Source organism: Polypterus senegalus, chromosome 16 (assembly GCF_016835505.1).
Source record: "Polypterus senegalus isolate Bchr_013 chromosome 16, ASM1683550v1, whole genome shotgun sequence".
NCBI classification, from domain to species: Eukaryota; Metazoa; Chordata; class Cladistia; order Polypteriformes; family Polypteridae; genus Polypterus; species Polypterus senegalus.
Window position 1 is genome coordinate 81,492,322 of NC_053169.1, and position 19,268 is coordinate 81,511,589.

The 19,268-nt window shown below is 39.1% G+C and overlaps 1 protein-coding gene across 1 annotated transcript in view; it reads right to left on the reverse strand.

Moving 5' to 3' along the window:
• Positions 1–11,201, reverse strand: part of btbd3b (BTB (POZ) domain containing 3b) — a 55,262-nt gene extending 44,061 nt beyond the window's left edge. Inside the window, exon 1 of the mRNA XM_039738021.1 lies at positions 10,839–11,201. The gene's annotated coding sequence lies outside the window, so the exon portion shown is untranslated. The remainder of the gene's footprint in view (positions 1–10,838) is intronic.
• Between the last annotated feature and the right edge of the window lie 8,067 nt (positions 11,202–19,268).

Consider the following 19,268-nt stretch of genomic DNA (forward strand, 5'->3'; position numbering starts at 1 on the left):
AGTTTTATTCTCTCACTCACGTTCAAGCTCCCACACACCCCCCCCGAATCCGATGCCATTTTCAGATAAAGACGTGGTATAACAAACAAACTTGTTTTGTTATACCCCCTCTTTATTTGAAAACCGTGTCAGATCTTGTACGTGAACGAGACTTGGAAAACTGTGGATGTGAGTGGTGTGCATGACTGAGAATGACTGTGGATGTCAATTTTTTTTATTCAGTTTTATTCTTGAGTGCTCCTGCTCAGGCTGAATTAGTATGCACCTTCTGATCCATGATGTCAAAGCCACGCTGACAAAAAAAGAGACTTAGGTATATATGACATTTGGAATAATTCATTTTAATGACCTGTATTGTACATTTTGGAAAACGTTGTTGCACTAATGCAACATTATATTCATTTGTATACCTTCATGCGGTTGTAGTTAGTGACCGCATTTGGTTTTTTGTTCTGATCTTGTTGCTGCATGTTGGCATTTCTTTTGAACTCCAGGAGATGCAGAGGGCAGCATAGTACAGAGAGGTCAGTTCCGCACTATATACAATCATCAGATTCAAATGGTAACAGTTCCCACACACACCCAAGGACCGTCTTTATGACATGTGTATAAGGTGTGAAGCCTGAAGTCCAAATATCAAATAAACACTTTCACAAAAAGTACAAGTATAACAAAACAAGTGTGCTTTTATTCAAGAATATAACCAAAGAAAAAAGAAAGCAGGTTACGGTAGGCAGTTGATGCGACAGCTTGCGTATTGCCATGCTAAGAACTGCTTACTCTCAATGAAGAGCTTCTGGGTTTGATGCTGACAGCTTCTCAAGTTTACCGTTTTGATTAGAGAGCTGCTATTATTGTTAATATTATGCAAAAAAAAAACATACATTTGATTTGTGTCTGTATTTATAGTGCTTGTCAAAGTTAGCGTTTTTTTTATTCAGTTTTATTCTCTCAGTCGCGTTCACGCTCTCCCTGATCCGACACTGCTGTTTTCAAATAAAGACGCGCTATAAAAGAGATGAACTCAGATCGGAGAAAGAAAACAGAAGCCCTCCCAGCAAGAAACGTCCATTCAAATATAAGAACGCAGCTGCACCAGGAGTAAAGGCGAAAGATGGCACCGTTTGGATACAGGACAAAGTCTGGCGTCATCTTGCTAATCACCTGTCCTTGAAACAGCACAGCTTACAGAGCTTGCCAACGCTACACCGTCCAGATCTAAACACTAGCGTGATGTATGTGCCCAAAAAAAGTCTAACTGCTTTCTCGTACAATTGCTTGCGTACTAAAGTGTCAGCAGGTATTTTTCTTGGCATTACACATGTAATTTGTAAGCATGCCCTTGACGATCAAACATAGGAAGCTCTGCAGTATACTTGTGACTTTACACTGTAGGAAGTAAATAAATCAAGATAAGTAACATTCGATCTGGCTTTTATATAAGTAACTTATAAATGTTTTTTATGTAAAGACCATCACAAAAAATAATCACAAACATGAGTTTGCATGATACATTGGCGAGCTCTGTAAGCCATGCTGTTTCTTTGAAGGACAGGTGATTGGCAGGATGACGCCAGACCACGCCCTGTATCAAAACGGTGCCATCTTTCGCCTTTACGCCTGGTGCAGCTGCGTTATTCTTATATGCGAGTGAACGTTTCTTGCGTGGAGGGCTTCTGTTCTCTTTCTCCGATCCAAGTTTGCCTCTTTTATAGTGCGTTTTTATTTGAAAACAGCCTGTCAGATCAGGGCAAGCGTGAATGCGACTGAGAGAACTGAATAAAAAAAAAAAACTGCTAACCTTTACAAGTACCATACATTTATACCGTCTGTTACAGACTCAAATCAAATGTATGCTTTTATCGTATAACAGTAACAATAAGAACAGCTCACTACTCAAAACGTTTATTTTGGGAGACGTTAAGACTCGAACTCAGAACCTTCTGAATTGGAGTCTGCAGCTCTAACCAGTACACTACCCTACTCTAACCTGATTTCTTTTTCTTCGGTTATAGTCTTTTGAGGGGAGCGCATTTGTTCTGTTATCTCTATATATAATCTTCATTTGGATCTTGATTGTTGTTTGTCCACGAATGAATTAGAAGCAGCAGCACTAGATGGCAGTAGAGAGACAGCTAAAACATAGGCATTGCATTAAGAATCTCCTCCAGGCTTATACACAGACATTCAAACTAAACAAATTGTTGTGCTTTCAATTAACTAAAGAGATCTACATTTAGATCTTGATCTTTGTTTGTCCGCGAATTCCACACATGCGTAGACCACCTTCCAGTTTAGTACGTTGTTGTTACTCACGGATGTCAACAATGTGCCAGAATAACAAAAGGGGTGGTGGACAGTGTTACGCTGGTTAGCTCCTGATGCCTGGTTAGAGAATGAGATTGCCGAAGATAAAGGGTACGTGCCTACGTAACATATGAATGAAAGAAAGACAGTGGGTAAAATGAATGACAACGTAACAGCACGTTCTGGAAATTATTACTGTTACGTTGTAGCCGATGAGTGCTGCGCTTCTCACAGTTATACCGTGGCTTGCTCACATGTCAGTGAAGTGATCCCTATTTATGCTTTAAAGAGCCTGGATACCTATGTGACCCCCTTTTATAACTATTGCTCTGTGTATATTGCCTTACTCTTTGGATTGCCACAAAGCAACCTGCGAGATTGGAGAAAGGTTGAGAAGACATTGTGAGAGGAAACGAAAAAAAACACAAAATAGAACTTTCTTAGCTATATCTGTAAAACTGCATGTAAATTAAGACAATTAGGAAATAGTCTTAACTGCTAGCAAGGACTGTTAGATATGTTTGCAAATAAGAGATGGCATACAGTTTTTCTGACTGTGCTTAACAACTGTATGACCAAACTTAGAGAAATGAAACAAGATATAGAAGCCTTAAACAGTACATTTCTTAAATATCGATTTTTCTCTATTTTTGTGTGAATTGATTTTTTTACTAAAACTTTCAAAATTAAGATACCTTGGACCTCATGCATAATGCTGTGCGTAGAACTCACACTATAACATGGTGTAAGCACAAAAGCGGGAATGTGCGTACGCACAGAGGATTTTTCTGTGCGTACGCACATTCCCGCTTTTGTGCTTACACCATGTTATAGTGTGAGTTCTACGCAACCGAATGCGCAACCGAAACTTCCAAGTTCTTCCTCTACATAAATCACGATCAGTGTGAAATGTAATGCACATGCACGTGCCTGCTGTCCTGCCCCAACTCCTCCCAGAATTACACCTCTTTGAATTTGCAAATCAATATAAATAGCCCTTAAGCTCAGCCTTCTGTGAAAAGACAATGGGAAAAGCACGGGGGAAAATATAAGAATTTCAGCGAATACCAAGTGGAGGCAAAGGAAAAACATACTATTTGTTCAAATAAACCGTGGTATAATCAACAAAAGGAAGTTGATCGAGTGACATAGCATGTTGGAGAAACTTGAAAGCTCACGTTCACAAAATCGCACAGTGCCAGAAACAAAAAAGATGTCACATATCAAAGTCGCCGTGAAAAAGGCGAGTTGTAGCCCACTGTCTGAATGTCATATGAAAGCTTATTAGGGTACAGAGAAAAAAAGGCACACAATGGGGAAAAAGCACGAAAGGTCAACTTCAATCTCGACATTTCCACTTTAATCATGTAGTTTATTTTGTCATTAAAGTAGAACATCATAAACTTCATCTTAAAATCGTTTAAACAGTTTCTCAAATCACATCGTAATTAAAGTAGCACGTTAAATGCTTTGTTTTGTATTTGATCTTCTATGTGCTCTGTGTGTGTGAATCACTACTTGCTTCTTAAACCGGCCCTCTTCCTCCAACTGGACACAGAATCCTTTATATTCGTGATATTACAGCTCTCTGAATAACTAAAATACTGAGATGTATACGTGATATTTTCATGTGATAGGAGTTAAAGCACGTTATTAAACATGGGAACACGGTGGCGCAGTGATTATGCGCGACCTTTGATTAAATAATTTATTGCAGCAGTACTGTCTCTTTCAAACGTACTAACCCCTAATTCCTGTCCTTACTTTTCTTTCTCCAAATACCCAATCGCCACACAATCACCTCTGTAATAGATGTTGAGCAATCTGTAAGCTTATAGCGCCAATTCTTAAAAGCTTTTAAGGAACATTGAAATATCTTTGTAGTAAATGTTTAATTATTCTATCCTTCACGCCAGTCCCAGTGAAGGATACAGTGTGAGGCAGGAACAATCCATGAACAGAGCGCCAGATCCTTCCTAGCGTAACACCACCGTGTCCTTTAATTATTAACAATATAGATTGTTTAAATGAAGTTAAAGTTTTATCTGTATATTTTGCTGCATTTAATCTTAAAAATTATATCGTCATCATATGTAAATTATATATTATAATATATGGCTCAGGTTATGCAATATTATAACTATCGCAAGTTTACAGTGAGGTAATTGTACTTACAAGTACAAACAGTTCTACAAGGAGCAGTTGATGGACTGAAAGTATGTTTAGAGCTCTTGGGATGAAACTGTTTCTGAACCGCGGGGCCCGTACAGGAAAGGTTTTGAAGCGTTTGCCATGTGAGACGTAGTTCAAATAGGAAGCATGGCTGAGACAGCGTGTGCTTGACGCTGTATACCGATAATTCTCTTTCCGATCAATTGCTCCGAGTGGTGCAGTGAGAGTAATATGGAAAAAGATGATCCGCTGTGGCAACCCCTAATGGGAGCAGCTGAAAGAAGAAGAAGAAGGTGCAGTGAGAGTAACAACGCTAAAGCAGCTATGGTATTTAGAATAGTTTGACCATTCTGTGGACCATTATATTGTTACAGGTTAATTACAATCAGAAGCATTAAACTAATGAACAATATGCAGTTAATTTCAGTGTATTTATAAAGTCACGTCAGGGATGTGGATCTGAAAAAGATAAACCACACAGGAATAGTAACATTGCTTTGATGCTGGGTGCCGCCAGTCTGCAAAACCAAGAGGAGAACTTGCGTACGACAGGGTATGAGCTACCGTGGAAATATGCGTGGCTTTATGCCAAGTTTAGGTTTTTTACATCGCAATTTGAATGTGGAAACGTTCATACGCAACATTTCTGTGCGCACGCACCATTTATACATGAGGCCCCCTGATCTGTGAAATTATTTGAACATGTGTCAACACTATTGCCAAAAGCATCCTATGAAGCAAACTAAAAGCTGCGCAACTTTGGTCATTTGGGACAACCACAGCTACACCTACTCTGTTGCACTTGCAATATAAATACTTTTTTAATTTCCAAAAGTAAATTGTGGGATGTGTGCAGAAGAACTGGCACCAAATATATGGCAAGCTCCTAAATTGCACACTATGCAACCGAGACTGTTTCTATCACTAAATAACACATTTACAAATATCACATTTATAATACAGACTGTATAGTTATACCACACTGCCAACTAGAGGGATCATTTTCCTGCAGATCATCTAATGTGGTCTACCTAATTATCTGCATGAAATGTCCTGACACTGCACTCTATGTGGGAGAAACTGGACAAACACTCCACCAGAGAATGAATTTACACAGGTTCCACATTAAACGTGGCAACACAGATGTTCCCGTAGCGGCCCACTTCAACAACCATGGACACTGTGAGAGGGACTTTAAAGTCACAGAGCTTATGGGCAACTTCAGAACACAGCAAGAGAGAAAAGAATGGGAGGTCAAACTCATGCTAAAATGTAATGCATTACAACATAATTTGAATAGAGACAAGAGTTTTATGGCCAGGTATGAGGATTGTTTGCATCTCTCAGACTGACACAGATAACCTGCCTACTGATCCACATTGTTTGGAAAAACGTTAGAAACTTCAAAAGACTTTGTTGGACAGTTATCTTATCTAACAATCTTGACTATACATTGTTGTTCTCTCTTTTTAAATGAACCTTAGCCTGAAGGGGTCTATTAATTTTTTACATTTAAGATTTCTCACTTAGATTTACCAATGTTGTTTCCTGTCCTAGTGTGTGTGTGTGTGTGTGTGTGTGTGTGTATATATATATATATATATATATATATATATATATATATATATATATATATATATATATATATATATATATATATATCTGCTCAAAAAAATTAAAGGAACACTTTGAAAACACTTCAGATCTCAATGGGAAAAAGAAATCCTCCTGGATATCTATACTGATATAGACTGGGTAATGTGTTAGGAACGAAAGGATGCCACATCGTTTGATGGAAATGAAAATGATCAACCTACAGAGCCCTGAATTCAAAGACGCCCCAAAAATCAGAGTGAAAAAATTATGTGGCAGGATAGTCCATTTTGCCAAAATTTAATTGCAGCAACTCAAAATTGTACGCAGCACTTTGTATGGCCCCTGTGTTCTTGTATACATGCCTGACAACATCGGTGCATGCTTCTAATGAGATGACAGATGGTGTTGTGGGGGATCTCCTCCCAGATCTGGACCAGGGCATCACTGAGCTCCTGGACAGTCCGAGGTGCAACCTGGTGGCATTGGATGGACCAAAACATAATGTCCCAGAGGTGTTCTATTGGATTTAGGTCAGGAAAGTGTGGTGGGCAGTCAATGGTATCAATTCCTTCATCCTCCAGGAACTACCTGCATACTCTCACCACATGAGGCCAGGAATTGTCATGCACCAGGAGTCACTGTACCAGCATAGGGTCTGACAATGGGTCCAAGGATTTCATCCTGATACCTAATGGCAGCCAAGGTGCCTTTGTCAAGCCTGTAGCGGTCTGTGTGACCCTCCATGGATATGCCTCCCCAGACAATCATTAACCCACCACCAAACTGCTCATGCTGAATGATGTTACAGGCAGCATAATGTTCTCCATGGCTTCTCCAGACCCTTTCACTTCTGTCACGTGCTCAGGGTGAACCTGCTCTCATCTGTAAAAAGCACAGGGCACCAGTGGTGCATCTGCCAATTCTGGTATTGTATGGCGAATGCCAATCGAGCTGCATGCTGCAGGGCAGTGAGCTCAGGGCCCATTAGAGGACATGGGGCCCTTGGGTCACCCTCATGAAGTCTTTCTGGTTGTTTGGTCAGAGACATTCACACCAGTGGCCTGCTGGAGGTCATTTTGTAGGGCTCTGGCAGTGCTCATCCTGTTCCTCCTTGCCCAAAGGAGTAGATACTGGTCCTGCTGATGGGATATGGACCTTCTATGGCCCTCTCCAGATCTCCTAGAGTAACTGCTTGTCTCCTAGAATCTCCTCCATGCCCTTGAGACTGTGCAGGGAGACACAGCAAACCTTCTGGCAATGACACGTATTGATGTGCCATCCTGGAGAAGTTGGACTACCTGTGCAACCTCTGTAGGGTCCAGGTATCGCCTCATGCTACCAGTAGTGACACTGACTGTAGCCAAATGCAAAACTAGTGAAGAAACAGTCAGAAAAGATGAGGAGGGAAAAATGTCAGTGGCCTCCACCTGTTAAACCATTCCTGTTTTGGGGGTCATCTCATTGTTGCCCCTCTAGTGCATCTGTAGTTAATTTCATTAACACCACAGCAGGTGAAACTGATTAACAACCCCCTCTGCTAATTAACTGACCAGATTAATATCCCATAAGTTTCATTGACTTTATGCTATACTCTGATTAAAAAGTGTTCCTTTAATTCTTTTGAGCAGTATATATATATATATATATATATATATATATATATATATATATATATATATATATATATATATATATATATATATATATATATATATATATATATATATATATATATATATATATATATATATATACATATATATACACACACACACACAGGGAACTCTAGTTTCTGTATTACATCTTGACTGAAGTAGGGGCCCGAGTTGCCTTGAAAGTTTGCATATTGTAATATTTTTAATTAGCCAATAAAAGCTGTCATTTTGCTTAACTTTCACTATCACCAAATAACAAAAGCAGCACTGAAAATGAAAGGCTGGAATGGAGAAATCCTACTCAGGATTGCGGTGATGCCTATCAGGAACTCCCCACTATATAAAGCTCTCTATATTTCAGTATTTAAATCACCTCTGTTCATCTTCTCATGTGTTGTATGGTATTCTATTAGCAATATTTCATTATCAATTTTGTAAAATGTTTTGCCATAACATGCACTATACATGGCACTATACAAAATTATTATTTAAAGTAAATAAACACTGACAGATCGGAATCCATGCATTGTGTTGCAGTATATTTCCAAACATTATACTTTATTCTGAACCACAAAATCAAAAGTCAGGTTATGATACTTTGTTATTCTTATGTATAATGATAAAGTCCTACCAAAAAGCCAGCATACCACAAATTGCAAAAGTATGAATCTTACTTGTGTGCCTGTATACCGAGATGTCTTTCCTAGTATTCATACAGTGTTAGCTTGTGTTGCTTTGCATACCATTCCTGTATGCTGTGTACACAGATTTAGGATAGAGTTACCAGAGAACAGTACTATATAATGAAAAATTAGGAATAATATAAATGTTTTCTATTATATGGTTGAATATTTACATAAGATATATCTCAGGCATGCAGCAGCATAACAAGATTAGCATGAAACTTGCTACATAACTGGAGAGTTGTGAGTGTTCCATTCCATAGCTGCCTTTCAACAACATTTATTTATATAGCACATTTTCATACAAAACAAAAGTAGCTCAAAGTGCTTTACATAATGAAGAATAGAAAAATAAGAGACACAGTAAGAAAGTAAAATAAGTCAACATTAATTAACATAGAATAAAAGTAAGGTCCAATGACCAGTGGGGTCAGAAAAAACAAAAAAATCTCCAGACGGCCAGAGAAAAAAATAAAATCTGCAGGGATTCCAGGCCATGAGACCTCCCAGTCCCCTCTAGTCTTTCATCACTACTGCCAGGACAGGCTTGAAAAACAGCATGGTGGTTGACCATTTGATAGCCCAGGCATCCATTTTCACTGCTGGCTCACTCCATTTCAGAGATGCTGGGGAAGGTGCAAAGCTAAATACGTGAAAAACCTAACCTCCTTTATTTATTGCATGTGTAGTGAGAACCTATACTGGCAGCACCAGGGGAAGGATATAGGCCATTTCTGAACAGAGCACACTTTCTCACACCAAGACAATTCAGTGTCACCAATCAACCTAACCTGCATACCTTAAATGTACGCAGATATAAAAAGTATGCTAAAGAGACTCACCGGAGTGACTTTTTGACTTGAAGACCCGCTTTTCCCATAACTCATAGGTCAAGGGTCCTGCCTTCAATTCAAATTGAAGAATAGGACTCTTGACAAATCAATGATGTGGAGAGTCAGGTCTCCAAGTTTCTTGTTTATTCCAGAAGTAACTACTTAACATTATTGTAGCATGAAAGCATTCATTTTGGGCAAGTGACAGGATAGCAAAAATATGGAATAAACAGCACAGCTAACATTTTATTTATTTTTTTTTTTATTTTACATGGCTGTTTTGCCCTTGTACAAGCATTGGCCACTATTGATTACCGTTATGTCATAAAACTTCTCTCTCCATTCTTCATGAAAACACCACCACAAAGTATGTGGGGTGAATAACATTGGAGTATTCCTTTAACATGGCTTAAATTCATTTTGAGATATTTCACAATTATTTTCTGTAAAATGAGCTATACTTTCAACAGAAATTAAGATACCTTAAAACCTACAGGAACCCGTTTTGACATTTCTGGATCTTTAATTGGAATATCTATACCTGAAAATGACATTAACATATCTTTTTAAAAATAAATAAAAAAAAACCTTCCTGCTGTTTTTAAAGATTTATTATAGTGCACTTCAGATAAGTTAAAATGAGAGAACTTGGAATTTGCTTTGGAGTTATCACAACTGAATTAGAGGGCCATATAAAAAAATACCAGGAAATTAACTTAAGATATCAGAAAATACATTTAGGGAACACATAGGTATGTCATTGGCAAATCAAAGATACCTGAAATACGTTGCAAGACATTTTGAGATATCTCAAATGCATTTCCAGGCACCTTAACATAATGTTTTGTGCAAAACGATACCTCAAACGCATTTCAAGGTATCTTAACAGGACAGGAAATCCTACAGAAAACATAGGAAATTCTACAGGAAGTCATTTGTGATATCTTGACAGTTCGAACATCGCAAAATGCACTGTTAAGATTTTTTCATATGTTGATATGAACGTATTATCATATATGTATGATTTAAAACGTGTTAAAAATGTACTTTTACAGGATTCCAACTGTTAATTCGCCCCACCATCGAAAAGCTCTGAAATCGCTGCAAGACTGATTTTTGATAAAAGCCCCAAAACGATTTTGCATAATAGAAAGTTGAGATACTAGGCACGGTGGGAAGGTGAAGGTGCGACTGAAGAAAGGGAGGCTAGCCTTAGATCCTCCCACCCGCTGCGAATTACGTAGTCTTCCTGGACCCTGATGAAGGTAGGAGCCCAGTGTAAATACGCCTCAAATACGAGGCGAGTAGCGCCTGCCCGAACACCCATCAATTGCCAGAATAAATTGCAGAAACAAAGCATTTTAAACACAAATATACATTACATAGAAACTACGGGTCGAGAGGTGTTGCAGCTGGGGGGCCCGTAGCTCCCTACGCGCAGGCACCAGACGTTGTCCGCCACGGAGCACTGGATTCGGTCGCCATACCCCCGCGTCACTGAGCGGCGCCAGCACAATGGAACTCTCGCCTCACAATATATGAGTTGCGCAAAAATAAAATGAGAAAGCGAGAGAAATTAAAAGACAGCTTACCGAGTCCAGTCCAGCAACAGCGGAGGAGAGATAACAGGAGATCGTTTACGTCCAAGGCCACTCAATCTCGGCGCTTATTGATTTAAAATTCCAAACACAAATAAAAACACTCGACACTGGGGCGCCTGCATGGCCGCCGAGCGCACGCGAAAACAATCCTGCTCCGCGGCGACGAGTGTTTTTCAGTAAGTCAGGGTGTCCCTTTTGTTCCCCTTCTTTTAAAACTGCTCTTGGCGAAGTTTTCAGTCTGGGCGTCCTGTACAAGTTCCCCGTCGCTTCCCATCCCCGCCCCTTTGTGGAAGAGTTCGATGGAAGCGCACAGCGAGGCTGACGGGATATGCAGGAAGACTACGTAGCGCGTCGTGTCTCCGCGTACAAAGTGAGCGAAAGCAAAGGCAGATCTCCTCAAATGTAAAGCTCTTAATTTATTAAAAGAGTGCATTTTCCTTACGATCCAGTAACATAAATCCACATCTTAAACAGATGACAATAAGAAACTGCAGTGTTTTACAAGCTGTAAGATCATCTGTGCTGTTGGTCATCTGTTTTATTTTTGAATCCTTTATTTTTCCCATTAGATGACTGACCTGGGAGCTCTATAGGGAAGTTTGGAACTAGACTTGAGGGGGATGCCATGCTAGTTAACCACAGAGCGTACTCTAAGACAACACAAACGAGAGCCGCAATTCAACTTCATCTAAATAATTTTGTAATAAAAAAAAAAAAACAAAAAAAAAACACATAGGTAGCCTACGTCATAATGTTTAAACTTGTAATTACTGCGCCCAGGGGTGAAATTAGGTAAATGGATTACTACTGGCAGGTACAGTATATCAATCAAAATCCTCCTAACATCAGTTCGTCTCCCATTTAGAAAATATTCCATCCGAAGTAATTTACACGCATTAACCTCCTTATAGCTTTAGGTTTACCCCCAGAAAACCTGTAAGTACCTAAATGTCAGCATTATCATAGTAGTAAAAATATGTCACTACTGTTAATGATGCAGCTTTACATGCTTTGTATGATATGATGTTGATGCTGAAAGATTTGTTTATATGATTTTCTGTTGCTTGCACATGGAAGGTGTAGGTAACATAGTGGATGGACCAGGAAAGAGGGTGGTCCCTTACCCAGACTAAAAGGATCTGGATGGACAGACATCCTGGCCAGGAAGATATAAAGGAAGGAAAAGGAAGGACTTTTTCTTGGGTTCATATAATTCCTCAATATGCCAGGTGGCAGCATCACTCTGGCGAAGCTCTCATTTGTACATCCAGAGGGCATCTTGGGAGTTGCAATTCTGATTGACAGCCTGGATAGATTACTTGGGTGCTGCCAGAAGGAGATGTGGGGAGAGATCTCCTATACTTTAAGGAAGTTCTGTCTGACCCAGAAGTGATTCCTGGTTGTAATCATGTGAAATTTGAAATCTGGCATTAAAACAAGCCTCTTCATCCAGGTCGGAGTCAGGCGGAAGCAGACGACACTCACCTAGAGGAGCAGAAAGAAAGGGAAAGAACTGAACGTTACTTGTACAGTATTTGTGTTATTTCGACAGTGCCTACTGGAGAAGGTACTGTGTTATCAATAAAATAATGTTTTATTTGAACTTGCAATTGTGTCTAGGATTTAGAGCTCAGTTTGCACCCCCTTATAGTCACATAGGGTAGAATTGTCAGTGCCAGACCTGCACAATCATCCCCACACATTGTATTATTGTAGTCTACCACAGCCTAAGGTGTAGTAACTTCCACATTTCCTCCGACACGAGCATTGAAAGATTCTGCATTATGAACAGTGCTTACGAGTCAGTCATCTCCCTTGCTGCATTCACGCAACTGGAGTCACCATCCATATTAGGTTGGTTTGGTCGTACAGTGTCATATGCATTAGTCTTCCTTTGAAGTATAATCTCAAGCAGTTTAAGTGAGGTATATAAACTGTCCATTGTTATACAGAAACCTTAGTCAAGAATCAGGTCCACCATTGAGAGCACAGATGATGTAGTGATAACATATTGACTGTGCTTGCCAACCTATTTAGTCCCTCTACCGGTGTGAAATATTGTGTTCCATCTACCGGTGTGAAATATTGAGTTCTAGATGTATCCAATGCTTGCTTCACACAGCATGTAGAACTTGATACCAAACTGTACCACTTTGGATGCAATGTACTATGTCTATAACAGCCTTCCCTTGTAACCCATGAGACTTTTATCAATACTGCACTTATCTCATGACCAGGAACACACACCTTCTGCATATGTTTAATCACCTGATACACTTTCCACCAGTTTGTACAGTTTTGGTGCTGGGTGATTAGCTTCATTATAGTCACTGTTATTAGTGACATACAGATATTTCATAATGAATAAAAAATGACACTCACTCATACCTTCTTTGAAAATGGATTTCTGCAACAACTGGTTTGTGGATAAGTGACACCACTAGACTGGTTTACCCACTAGGCCCTGCAGTGTCAGAAAACTGAAAAACACCCACATGTTATCTGCAGCAACAGGCTGCCGGTGACTGCAACAAGCAAATTCATTTCAACAACTGCTTTCCTCACCAGAATAGATAATCATGATCAGCAGACATCTTTAGACTGAGGTTACCCATAAATGGGCAAAGAGGATGTGCAAGATTGTCATCAGTAGCATGAAGCCAACACCAAACACAGACATCGCTGAAACTTGGCAGGTTGGAATCTACTGAAAAAATGGCAGCTTTACTGTCCATGTCAACGTCCGATGACCAATTCATGTCATCATCACTATTACTCGATTTGAGCACTGATTCAGTTTCAGTTTGTTCTAAAACTGGTGTTACGTCTTTCCATTTGCCATTGTGTTCTTATGTGAAGGTTTGGCTCCACACATCATCATTAAGTAGTTACTGTTTACTATAAAGTGGCAGAATGCATGGAAATATTCACAATTCTTTGCACCATGATGTTATTTTATCCACTAGATGGTAACAGAATATGATCCTGAGAATTATTTTGGCTTAACACTGTAAAGTGGATCATTACATGTCACCCCTGAGTCTGACTCAGGCTTGACCTCATTTACAGTATATAAAATTCTGAGCCCAAGTAATACTTAGTGGTAACACAAAGGAATGTAATAAAGTTTCCTTTTTAAAAAAAAAAAGGTGGAATACTGCTTTATTGTAAAGAAAGGTCTTATCACTTGTGAAAATACACTACTCAAAAAATTAAGGGAACACTTAAATCACACAATGGATCTAAATGAACAAAATTTTCAAGGGGAAAATCTTTATAAAGTAATACTGTGTAACTCGTTGTGAAAAAAAATGATGTAACAACGGTCAATGGAAACCAAACTCACCAACCCATTGAGGGCTGGATTCAACATCACACTGAGAATCAAAGTCAAAACTTGAAATCACAGGCTGATCCCCCAAATGCCTCTACGCACTCCCTACAATGTCTGGGCATGCCCCTGATGAGATGGCAGAGGGTGTCCTGGGGGATCCTGCAGCTGATGGTAACAGCTGAAATTTAGAAAGAAGAGAATAGCTACTGTCTGAAAGAAAGAAAGAAAGTTTAGGGCAGATTTCAAAATCCTCCTTTTAACATATAAAGCATTACATTTCCAAGGTCCGGCTTACTTGTCTAAACTTATCATGACTTACAAACCAGAGCGCACATTAAGATCTCAAGATGCCGGTCTGCTTATGACTCCAAGGATTAATAAAATAACAGTGGGAGGTCGAGCTTTTAGTTACAGAGCCCCTAAACTGTGGAATTGTCTGCCTGCTACTATAAGAGATGCCCCTTCGTTCTCAGCGTTTAAATCCCAGCTGAAGACTCACTTATTCAGTTTAGCATATCCTGACTAGAGCTGCCGATTAACTGTACAGACAGCATCTCTGTTGTTAGTCATTACCACTAAAACATAAGTAACATGATAGTTATAATTTGTTACTAACCTTCACCTATTCCATTTATCTTCTCTGTACTCAAATGTGGCACTTGGTGCCATGGCCCACCTGCCAAGTTGTTTTGCCTGCCTAAGGTAAAGTCATCCCTGATGGAGAATCGCAGGAATCGTGCGGTAGAGGGCTCCTTTCATTGGATTGGCTGGCCCAGCTCTGTTTCAGCTGTGGAATGGCCAAATGGGGGAGGCAGCTTGATGGCTAAGGTCTCCAGGACTCTAAACAAATCCAAATCATATTATGTGATATCATCTACTGTTAAATTCTGCTCTGTACTTGTAAAATTTATATTTTTATACTGTATTGAGGATTTGTTCTGTTCTGTGTATTGTGTTGTATTGACCCCCTTCTTTTTGACACCCACTGCACGTCCAACCTACCTGTAAAAGAGGTCACTTTTTGAGCTGCCTTTCCCAAGGTTTCTTCCGTTTTTTCCCTACAAGGGTTTTTTTGGGAGTTTTTCCTTGTCTTCTTAGAGAGTCAAGGCTGGGGGGCTGTCAAGAGGCAGGGCCTGTTAAAGCCCATTGCGGCACTTCTTGTGTGATTTTGGGCTATACAAAAATTAGTTGTATTGTATTGTATTGTAATTCATTTAGCCTTCTTTCTAACCTGTTTGTGACACAGACTCTGAGCTGTCTTAATGTATGGGCACAATGGACACTGGCCAGTGGCCTCAGGAGCATAGGGGCTCCAATGTTTCTGATGCTTATGTATGTTTCTGCTTTGCTCTAAAAAAGGCCCCAACACACTACTTTGCCTGGGGGTCTATGATGCTGTTAAGACTGCCCTGATCTTAATCACAGAGGTCTGCTGGAAACCAATAATTTTACGGCTAGTTTTTACAATTCCGTTGAGATAGTTTATATTCTTTAATGCTCAGGTTGCCGAAATAACATACAGTAAATCAAATGTAACAACAGATTCAGTAAAAGACATATAAAAAGTGTCATTATGGTTTTGTCCAATTTAAAACAGTTGAGTTTCCCAAGAAAGAAAAGCTGTGTCTGCCCTTTCCCACAGATTTGTCCTGTGTTGAGATCAGAGTTTAACCTGTAATCAATGATGTCCCTAGATCTTTGTAGTGCCCCACCAGATATCCTGTTTCCCCTTTAATTAATACTGATGTAGTGGGAGGAGAGGAGCACTTAAAATGTACAGCCATAAACTTCATGTTGGAGATATGTAGCTGTAAAGGAGGATCTATCACGCCACTGAGCAAACTCATCAACAACAGGTTTGTGGTTGCCATCCTTATCTTGTAGAAAGCTCACAACGACAGTGCTGTCTGTGAATTTCAGGATATGCCTGTCTTTGTGTGATCTCCTGGAGCCATTTGTGTCTGTTTATGTGCCTGTGTTTGTTCAAACTGTGATGGATTGGTGCCTCATCCAGGTGTTGTTTCTGCCTTGCATTTACTGGTTGCTGAGATAGGCTCCAGCTGCCTTGCAAAGCTGCAGCCGAAAAACTCAGACTGAAAGATTCTGTAGGAGCTTCTACCCGTATGCCACCAGATTGTTAAGCAAACACCATAAATAGATTTTTTTATTGCTATCATTGTACAGTAGGGAGATAGATATATAAATAGATGGTTTTGCTGATGATAAGATGTAGACAATTCTTTCAGCACCAAGAAACAAAGTTCTTCCCTTGATTCCTCACCTCTGTCTCATCCCCTTATCAATACACCCCATAAGTGCAAAATCATCTGAGAATCTCTGCAAGTGACATGATCTGCTGTTATATTTATAATCTGAGGTGTACAGAGTGAAGAGAAAACGAGACAGGACTGGTCCCTATGGTGCTCCAGTGTTGCTCACATTTGTATCAGAGACACAGTCGTTGAGTCTCACAAACTGCAATCTGACCAACAGTACTCCATTACCCAGGATACCATAGGCTCATCTACCTGCAAATCTATGAGCTTACCCCATAACAGAGGTGGCCGGATAGTACTGAATGGACTGAAGAAATCAAAAAATGTAATCCTTACATTGCTGCCAGCTTTGTCCATGTAAGAAAAAGCTTTGTGGAGTAGATAGATAATTGCACCCTCCACTCCAATCTTTGTCAAATAGGGAAAATGCAGTGGGTTCAGTTGGTGTACCAAAAGAGGACTCATATAGTCCAGGACCAATCTCTCATAGGTCTACGTGATGTGCCACGGGTCTGTAGTCATTAGGTGAAGATGCTCCTGCCTTCTTTGGAAAGGGGAAAATGCAGGATGTTTTCCACAGTAGCACAGCACTTTGTGGAATCTTAGTGGCAGATGGAACTGGTGACAGAGGACCCCACAATGTTTTTCAGCACAGTATTAGATTTTGCTACCATTTTTTACTATGTTGTATTGGCATCAGGAAAGGCATCCAGCCATAAAATCATACCAAAACCTTTACTCGAGAAGTCTAGAAAAAAAAAATAGTGACCCCCTTATGAAAAATGAGAATAGCAATGAAAGAAGAAGAAGAAGTTATGTTGTGTTTTCTGGTATTAGGTTAGTATTAACTTTTTTCCTTTGTGCATTGTCTAGGATCAGCTAGAAAAAAGAAAACATTTCATTGCATCTTATACTCCTGTATGATTTTGCATGTGACAAAAAAAAAAACAAACCAAAAAAAAAAACATTTAAAACTCTTACTAATCTGTTGATAAGATTTTTCAGGCCTTTTAGAATCCAGCTACTCACATGCATTGAGGTTAGTCATGTTAGTAAGGTCTAAACTTCTTTTATGTGCAAGACTCACAATTCAGGGAGATAGAAACACTGACTGGAGATGTGATGTGATCTTGTTTGGTCATATGTGATATATGAAGGTTTTGTTTACAGCTAGAAATGTTGATGATGCAGTGTCTGCCACAGTATTATTCTGCAGTGTTGCATTGTGCTTTATCACAATAGGGCTGCTGAAGCACTTTTATTCTGCTTTTGCTGAATGGTGTCTCTTAAATGTTATTGCATGTATGTTGCTTTAGTTTCAGACATTCTATGAAACATTTAAGCATAAAAAATAGACATTTAAAATAAGAAATAATAAATAGAACCTGAAAAGCAAACAAAACATAAAAACAGTATTTTTATGAAAACGTATAGTTATGATGTATTTATATAACAAAAAATGAAAACAGAGTATGTATGGCTGTAACTGCTGTTTTCCAAATGGTTCAAAAGAGTTCAAATGCAGCTACCAGATAGACATTCCAGCACTAGTACAACTCGCCATACAAAAAATACTCCACAGTGCAAGTGTCTTCGTTTTCAGGGATTTTAGTGAAATTCAAAGTAAACATTTCACAAAAAAAAATAGAGAAAATAATATATACAAAAATAAAGGAAAAAGGGGAAATTAATGATAATCTGCTTAAATACGAGGGACGTTCAAAAAGTTCCACATTTTTTTAAACTCAATTTATTAAGAGTTTCAAAAACAAATTACATAATTTTTCTACATAGTCTCCTTTGTTTGCGATGCAATTTTCCCAGTGTCGTACCAACTTTTTAATGCCCAATTACTACTCTTACCGCCTTCACTGTTTCTAACGAAAATATAAAAGTGCAGAAACTTTTTTAATGTCCATTGTATCTAAGTTACATTTCTTAAGGTTTCTATGCATTTTATTATGCAGCGGATGATCAGGAAACTCTATGCTCTATCTGGTCTATCTGACCGTTCATGTTGCTTTCTAGCTGTCTAACTTCAATCTATGGGCTATTCTACTGTCACCCAGAGTTCAAATTATGAACATTCAATTTTTAGGTCATAAGGTATTAGCTTGGTTAAGAATTGTCATTTGGATTTGTCAGCTGATGACAAGCCAACGGGGGTGGTTACCCTGTGGTCTGAGTGTGGAGCTAGTGCCACAGTGCTGTTAAGAGGACACTGTGCTGTAAAAATGGCACCAAACTTCAGATGAAATGTAAAACCGAGTTCCTGACTCTCTGTGGTCATAATAGGTCCCCAGGAATCCTTTGTAAAGAGTAGGGTATATCCCGATGTCCAGGATAAAATGCCCTTCATTTCCTAGTCATTCTGGACATTCTCTCATCATTTTACCACCTAACAGCTAATGTGTGGTGAGAGTATTGGCACAAAAATGGCTGCTGTCACATCATCCAGGTGGATTCTATATATTGGTGTTGGTTGAAGTTAATTCCAACTCACTGAAGTGCTTTGAGTAGTGAGCAAAGTGATATAGAAATGTAAAGAATTATTATTACTATTAATTCCAGTGTTTTATACATTCTTTAAGTCTTCCGATATTGTGCAACACTCAACAACCATGGGATCTTGTTAACAAAGGACCAAGGATCTGAAAATTAAACAACTGAGGGGAAGATTACAAAAAAGATATCAAAGAGCTTCCAGCTAGCAATTTCCATAGTCCAAAATGTAATTAAGAAATTGCAGTTAATGCGAACCATAGAGGTCAGAGCAAAATATGGAATACAGAAGACCAAAAGATGTGGAAG